The 7,991-nt window shown below is 44.2% G+C and overlaps 1 pseudogene; it reads left to right on the top strand.

The window, feature by feature from the left end:
• The first annotated feature begins 296 nt into the window (after nucleotides 1-296).
• LOC131411356 (peptidyl-prolyl cis-trans isomerase FKBP8-like) lies at nucleotides 297-7,391 on the top strand (annotated as a pseudogene).
• Nucleotides 7,392-7,991: the final 600 nt, after the last annotated feature.

Below are 7,991 nucleotides of genomic sequence, written 5' to 3' on the forward strand. Positions count from 1 at the left end.
TTTTGCAAATATTTTCTCCCAGTCTGTGGCTTGTCTTCTACCTCTTGCCACTGTCTTTCACTGTGCAGAAGTCTTGAATTTTAGTGAAGTCCAGCTTATCAACTGTTTCATGGATCATGTCGTTGGTGTTGCATCTAAAAAGGCATCACCATACTCAAAATCATCCAAGTTTTTTCCTATGTTACGTTCTAGGGCTTTTATGGTTTTGCATTTTACATTTAGGTCTATGATTCTTTTAAGGAAATTTTTGCGAAAGGTGTAAAATCTGTGTTTGGATTCATTTTTTTTGCATGTGGATGTCCAGTTGTTCCAGCACCACTTGTTGAAGAGACTATCTTTGCCCCATTGTATAGCGTTTGCTCCTTTGTCGCAGATCAGTTGACTACATCTGTGTGAGTCTATTTCTGGGCTCTGTATTCTGTTCCATTCATCTAGCTGTCTACTCTTTTGCAAAGACCACACTGTCTAGATTACTGTAGCTTTACAGTAAGTCTTGAAGTCGGGTAGTGTCAGTCCTCCCACTGTGTTCTTCTCCTTCAATATTGTGTTGGCTATTCTCGGTCTTTTGCCTCTCTATACAAACTTTATTGTTGAAATATGTTTCTTTTTTCATTTGAGTAATCAATTCAATCAATCTTTTCACTGTGGTTGCCTGGAAAATCAGTGTAAGGTACATCTGCTTGGTCACTGGACTTCTGTTCATCCTTACAATTGGAAATTTTATTTTCTTCTCTAAGTCTTGTTTCTCTCCTTTTAATTAATTTTATGAATAGTATCACTTTAATGAAATAAACATAATCATGAACCACGCAGTCAACCCAACTTTAATAAGCCCCATCACTCACCTGCCTCACAGTGATGGAGACCTCCTAGACAATAAACTTGGGAGCTAAGGATATGATTCCCATTCTGTCCTTCAACCAATGCTTTTCACTCTTAGTTGTTCTGACATATGAAAGGAGTTAGTAGTCTTCACAAGACAAAAGGGAAAGCAGACTGCTGGGTGATCAGTCTTTTCAAGTGGGATGTTGTCTTCCAGGCCTGTATTGGCAAAGTCCTCAATAACCCTGATTTTCTCTGCTTGAGCACTGTCGTTGCATTGAAGCAATTCCTCACATTCTGTTCTTTAAGCCTGCCATTCTCTTGGTGTGCTCTTGAACCTGAGTTGGTCCTTCATTGATAACCATGTGAATATGATCCAAAACCACACAGCAAGACACGCAGAACAGACAACTGTTCGAAAAGCCTGTTTTGACATGTTATCTTTCCTGAAGGACAGAGCAAATTCTGTGCAAATATCAAATGCTGGTGAGCTATTAGTAAAAAAAAAAGAAAAAAGATTGATTCACTTATTTTCTCAATTAATATCTGAGTACCTCTACTCAATGTCAACTTTCTTGTATGTTTCCCATTTATTCCTAATGAGATAAAATAGCTGCTAATAATAGCTAACATTTTGTGAACTTACTATGCACACACACCAGACAGTACACTAAATACTTTATATTTATTTCACTTAATCTTCTTAACAATCCAATGAAGTGTTGGTGTCATTTTTATCTCCTTTGATGCACAGAATATTACATTTTTTTCCTAGATCATAACCTAATAACTGGAAAGCAAGTATTTGAATCTAGGTAAACTCTAAATTCTGTGTTCTTCACCACTTATTAAATGGTCTCTAGTCTCAAACTATTCTTAACTGCTTGAATATAGTCCCCAAAGAATCGAGACTATGACCTAAAATCACTTGTGTCAAAGTTGTACGCAGGATCGACATTCATTAATATTTTGCATGTCATTTCTTCTCTGAAAATCCTTCCCTGGAAAGCTCATATTCATCCTTCAAGGCCCCAAATCCCTTCCTCCAGTGAAGCCCGCCTCTCCTCCTCCAGACAGGATTTGTTGCCCCATCTTCTGTGCTTTCTTGGTAACTTGTTCACACCTTGTGACAGAACTTAACCCCATAATTACAAGACTTTCTTTAAGGTCTTTTTCCGTTCTATTTCTTTGGTACCTGCTAGGTGCTAAAAAATATTTTTCTGAGATAAACACATTGCAATTCTTCAAGCCAAAAAAATATCATCGTTCTGGGAAGAAATTCAGAGAGAGGAATAGAGAGTAAATAGCTTTTTGGAACAGGAGGAAGAATAAATGCATATAATTTATGTATAACTAGCACAAGTTAAATCTCAAAGGGATAGAAGAATATTGTTGAAGCCATATCTACTTCCTAACCTACAGTAATACACTTCTGAAGAAAATGCAGAAGAACAAAATTCTCTGGAGTACCTTTCCACACTTCGCGAGAATTGAGGATTTGCGCGGTACACTGTCCATCCTCCAGGTGAGGCCCCAGGTTTGGAGGACTTCCCACATTGTTTTAAACACCAACACTGACATCTGCTGGAAATCCACACTGTCCACATTCTCTGAAGTTGGTTAAAAAGAAAAACAAAATGGTGCACGGAGATAAGAAACTACCCCAAAACTACCTCAGAACCCAGATGAAGAACTAATACATCAAGAAAATGTGAGCTTGAACAATCTTGGGCATTTCTTTTATTGAGAATACAATCTCAAATGAATTTTTGGAGATAAACATGGCCATAGATTTATGATCTGAATCACTAATTCTTGTATGAGTAACCGTTAGCATGGACCCCCAAATGTACTTGATATTTCTTTTTAAAGCAAAATAAGATAGACATCTCTGCATTTGAGGGATTCAATTAATTTCTACCTCACGTTTCGTAAATAGCATGGATCCTGCTCTCCGGATGTAGAGAAGGCTAAATCATCTCAAGGTCTCATTTTCATGGGTGTGGAGAACACCACTTTAACGAGTGGTTTGTGCTGGGGTTTGTTGTCTTCCACCCGCCCTCGAAGTCTCCGCTCCTCTCTCACTTGTGATACTAATTAGGTGTTTGGGGAATAGTCAAACTGAAGAGTACACTTGCCTCCATTTGTTTATTTATAAATTTTAAGTATAATCAGATGTAAAATATTTCTTTCTGCAATATTTTTCCTGTTTACTGAAGCTTTTTGGTAAGAGAAAAAATCCTGTGTCTCAGAGAAATTATTTTGTTTTATTTTTCACAAAAATCCCCCAAAACCTGTATATTTCAAATTGTTACCTGTAAAAATGAACTCCTAGCTTCCTAGGATGAGACTTCCATGTTGAGAGATGTTTATATTCTAAATTTACCTCATAAGTTTTATTTTGGGGGAAGTAAGGTATTTATTTTGTCTCTTTTTGCTTTTTGATTTTTATCTCTTTATTGTAAAATATAACAAGTATACAGAAAATGTATATAAAACACAAATGTACAGCTCACTGAGAACTCGTGTCACCCTCATTCAGATGAAGAAATGAAACACTGCCAACATGCCTGTGAACCCTACATGCCCCCCTCAGTTACAGTCCACACACTTGCTTTCTGTTACATTTCTTTTTTTTTTTTTTTTTTGTGAGGAAGATCAGCCCTGAGCTAACATCCATGCTAATCCTCCTCTTTTTGCTGAGGAAGACCAGCTCTGAGCTAACATCTATTGCCAATCCTCCTCCTTTTTTTTTCCCCAAAGCCCCAGTAGATAGTTGTATGTCATAGTTGCACATCCTTCTAGTTGCTGTATGTGGGACATGGCCTCAGCAGGGCTGGAGAAGCGGTGCGTCGGTGCGCGCCCGGGATCCAAACCCGGGCCACCAGTAGCGGAGCGTGCGCACCTAACCGCTAAGCCACGTTACATTTCAACCTCTAAGAACACACCTCTAAACAGGACAGTGTCGCTGGGACTTTAGTTGTATATAAATAGGGTCCCATGTGTGTTTTCTTCTGTGTTTGGCTTCGTTCAGTCAACGGCCTCTGAGTTTCGCCCATGGTGTTGCGTGTAGCTGTGATTTCTCCTCACTGCTCAGTATCGTTCCATTTTGTGAATATATCACCAGTTGTTCCTCCAGTCTATTGCTGGTGGGTCATTTACGGTTCAGGGCTGTTTCTAATTCTAATGCTTCTGTGAGCATTCCTGTGCGTGCATTGTGGTACACTTTCAGGCATTTCTGTGAGATGTAAACCTAAGAGTGGATTTGCTGGGTCACAGGTCTCATGGGTCTTTAACTTCAGTAACACCAAATCTTTTTCTAAAGCGGTTGTACCAATGTGGATTCTACCCAGCGGTATATAAGTGTTTCATTTGCTTCACATCCTTGCCAAGACCCGATATGGGCAGACTTCTTCCTTTTAGCAGTTGGGGTGGATTTGTGAGCATATCTCCTTTTGTTTTAATTTGCATTAAATGTCCCCCTTCATGAAGTACCTATATAAGCCCTTGTTCATTTTCTTAATGGGTTGTTAGTGTTTTCTTAAAAATTTCTAGAAATTTTTTATAAATTCTGGTTGTTTGACCTCTGTCAGCTTTCCTGTTCAATTTCTTAACATTATCTTTTGTTGAACAGAATTACTTAATTTTGACACAGTTAAATTTATCAAGTTGCATCGCATAAATGACTTCAGACTGAATGCTTCTTCAACCTGAGGCTCTGGCGGGCAAATAGCTTCATCCTTACGCACATCTGTATATATAGCTAAGGAGAAGGAAAAAGATAAGGCCCATTGGGAACCCGTGTGTCTTCAGATTTGTTTTCTCACTTGTGAGCTGATTCTATCCACATAGATATTCCAAAACACTTAAGACTCAATCTGATAAAGAGAAGTTTATCTCCACCCCTAATAAATTCCCCATTCTCTCTCCATCGATCGTGTTGCTGTCCAGTGGGTCACACAGAAACTTCAGAGCCGCCCTTGTGCCCTTCCTCTTTCTGTTTCTCCTCCATATCCCGTCAGTTACAAACCCCCCTTCTCGAGACTCCTGCCCTCTATATGTCCCTTCCTGTCCCTGTAACAGGCAGGCATGTGCACCCCTCAGACCTCCAGCTGTGTAGAAAGCACAGACGACTGATAGTCCTGGCTCCTTCCCTCCTGAATCTACCACCATATTCACACCAAGGCCGTGTTTCCTGGGAGTTACTCCCTTTTTTTTTTTTTTTTTTTGCACTGTAGAGCATTGGGAAAATGAAGGTCTTTTATTTTTATTATTTTTTATCAACAATTTTTATTGAGATATAATTGACATATAACATTATATTAGTTTCAGTTGTACAACATAATGATTGAAAATTTGTGTATACTGTGAAATAATCACCACAATAATTCTAGTTAACATCTATCATCTTACATAGTTACAAAATTTTTTTCTTGGGATGAGAACTTTTAAGATCTACTCTCTTAGCAAATTTCAAATATACAATACAGTGTTATGAACTATAGTCACCATGCTGTACATTACATCCCCAGGATTTATTTATTTTATAACTGGAAGTTTGTTCCTTTTCATCACCTCTACCCATTTTGCCTACCCCCAACCCCCACCTCTGGCAACCACCAGTCTGTTCTCTGTGTCTATGAGCTTGATTTGATTTTCTCTTGTTTTGTTTTGTTTGTAGATTCCACATACAAATAAGATCATACGGTATTTGTTTTTCTCTATCTGACTTATTTCTCATAGCATAATGCCCTCAAGGTCCATCCATATTGTCTCAAATGGGAAGATTTCATCTTTTTTATGGCTGAATAGTATTCCCTTGTATATATATACCACATCTTTTTTATCCATTCATCCATTGATAGACACTTATGTTGTTTCCACATCCTGGCTACTGTAAGTAATGCTACAATGAACATGGGGATGCAGATATCTTTCCAAGACAGTGATTTGATTTCCTTTGGATGAGTACCCAGAAGTGGAATTGCTGGATCATATAGTAGTTTTACTTTAAATTTTTTGAGGCTCCTCCACACTGTTTCCCATAGTGGCTGCACAAGCTGACATCCACACCAACAGTGCACAGGTCCCTTTTCTCCACATCCTTGCCCCACATGTTGTCTCTTGTCTTTGTGATAATAACCATCCTAACAGGTGTGAAATGATATCTCATTGTGGTGTTGATTTGCATTTCCCTGATGATTAGCGATGTTTGCATCTTTTCATGGACCTGTTGGCTATCTGTATGTCTTCTTTGGAGAGATGTCTATGCAGATCATATGGCCATTTTAAAATTGGATTGCTTGTTTGTTTGCCATTGAGTTGTATGAGTTCTTTATATATTTTTGGATATTAACCCCTTCTCCGATGGGGTCCCACCACTTGAGGACTTGAAGGTGCTGGCCTGGCCAGGAGGAAAAGGAGTGAGAAGCGGAGGAGGAGGGAGAGGAGAATCTGAGCCAGCTACTGCCACTGGAGGACCTGGGGCAGCCCCCACTGGAGGAGGCCAGGCAGCCAGAGCAGTCCCAGGCCTTGGCCAGAGAGTCCCTGGCTGCCATGGAGCCTGAGCCCAAGCCCGCTCTGGCCTGGACAAGTGACCGGACATCTGGGGAATGGGTTACTGAGTAAGAAGGTGCTGGTCCCAGGTGGCCCTGCTCGAACTGGCAGCCAAAGGCCGGGTCACCCATCAGCTGCAGGTGTGTCTGGAGAATGGCGCTCTGGTGCCGGAGGAGCCCGAGCTGGTGTTCACAGGGGCAACTGCGACGGCCTCCAGGCCCTGGACCTCAGCGTCCAGCTTGCAGACGTGGGGGAGATGGCTGTGGTCGCTGCGCACTCAGTACAGCTAGGGCCCAGAACAGGAGCCCTACAGCCGCCCCGTGGCCCTGTGCTGGGAGGTGACCCGGTGGACTGCCATGGACCAGCCTGACTTGAAGATGTTCACGGGGCCGAAGCACGTGCCCCTGGCCAACAGGAGCGGGACTGTGGCAATGCCCACTCCCAGCGGGCAACTTGGCGCTGGCCGCCAACTCTGAGGACCTCACCATCAAGGCCATCGCTGAGCGCCACGGCGGAGGAGATGTTCGCGGAGGACGAGCAGCTCCTGCAGCACGAGGTGAAGTGTCCGCAGCCCTGGCGGTCGCGCAGCTGAGGCTGGACCGGGGCGCGCAGCGCTGCACTCCGGCCTGGTGCTCGGACGTCATCGCGGCTGCCGGCTCACCGTGCCAACCACATGGTGTGTTCTCCGCAAGAGAGAGGTGCTGGCTCCGCAAGGCGAGGCCACCCCCATCCGGGGCGCGGCCCCGAAGCCGGAACCTTCCAACAAGGCGTCCACACAGAGCTCTACAAGCTGCTGAGGATGCGCGTGGCCCAGCGGAGCTCGGAGACTGCCCTGGGCCGGAAGACACCGGCCGACTCCCGCCGCTGCCTGCCAAGCGTCCTGGCAAGGGCAGGGGTCCATCCCACGGAAGTGGCTGTTTGGAGCCCTGCTGTCGCCCTGGGGGGCATGCTCAACTCTGCCAGGAGCTGACCACCCAGGGGGCCGCCACCCCCTCCCACACTGCGCCCCATAACTCCCCCAGGCTCCCTGTCCACTGCCCTCTCTGGCCTAGCCCTGTCCTTTCCATGGTTGGGGGTGGGGCAAGGCTTGGAGTGGCGTGGGCCACCAGCAGGAGGGACTAAGGCCCTATAGGAGGAAAGTCCAGTCCAGAGGTAGGAGACCCTCATTCCTCCAGACCCAATCCCTCCACTGCCCCACTTAGGTCTCAACAGGAACTGGCCTCAGTTTCCCTTTCCCAGCAGGCCTGAGGGCAGCCCTTCCGGCTCTCCTGTGAAGCTCCAGCCCCTCTTGCCCTGCCTGCTACCCTCTGTCCAGGCTCCCCACTCCCCACTCATAGAGAAATAAAGCCTCCCATCCAGCAAAAAAAATTGCAGACCCGTTACAGCAAGATGCAGGACTTCTTTTATAGGCCACTTGGGCTTGTAGTCTCCCTGTGGGCCTGGCTGAAACTTTCCCGGAGCTGTGCTGCCGTCTGAACCTCTTCCCACCCTGCCCTCCTTCCTTCCCCCTTTCTTCCACAGCTGTCAGAGTGCAGGACAGGCAGTAGCTCTTCCTGATTTCTCTGGCTCCCTCTCCAATAAGTGTCTGGCATGTTTAATCTATCTTGGCATCT

The sequence above is a fragment of the Diceros bicornis genome, chromosome 2 (genome assembly GCF_020826845.1).
Source record: "Diceros bicornis minor isolate mBicDic1 chromosome 2, mDicBic1.mat.cur, whole genome shotgun sequence".
In the NCBI taxonomy this organism is placed as follows: Eukaryota; Metazoa; Chordata; class Mammalia; order Perissodactyla; family Rhinocerotidae; genus Diceros; species Diceros bicornis.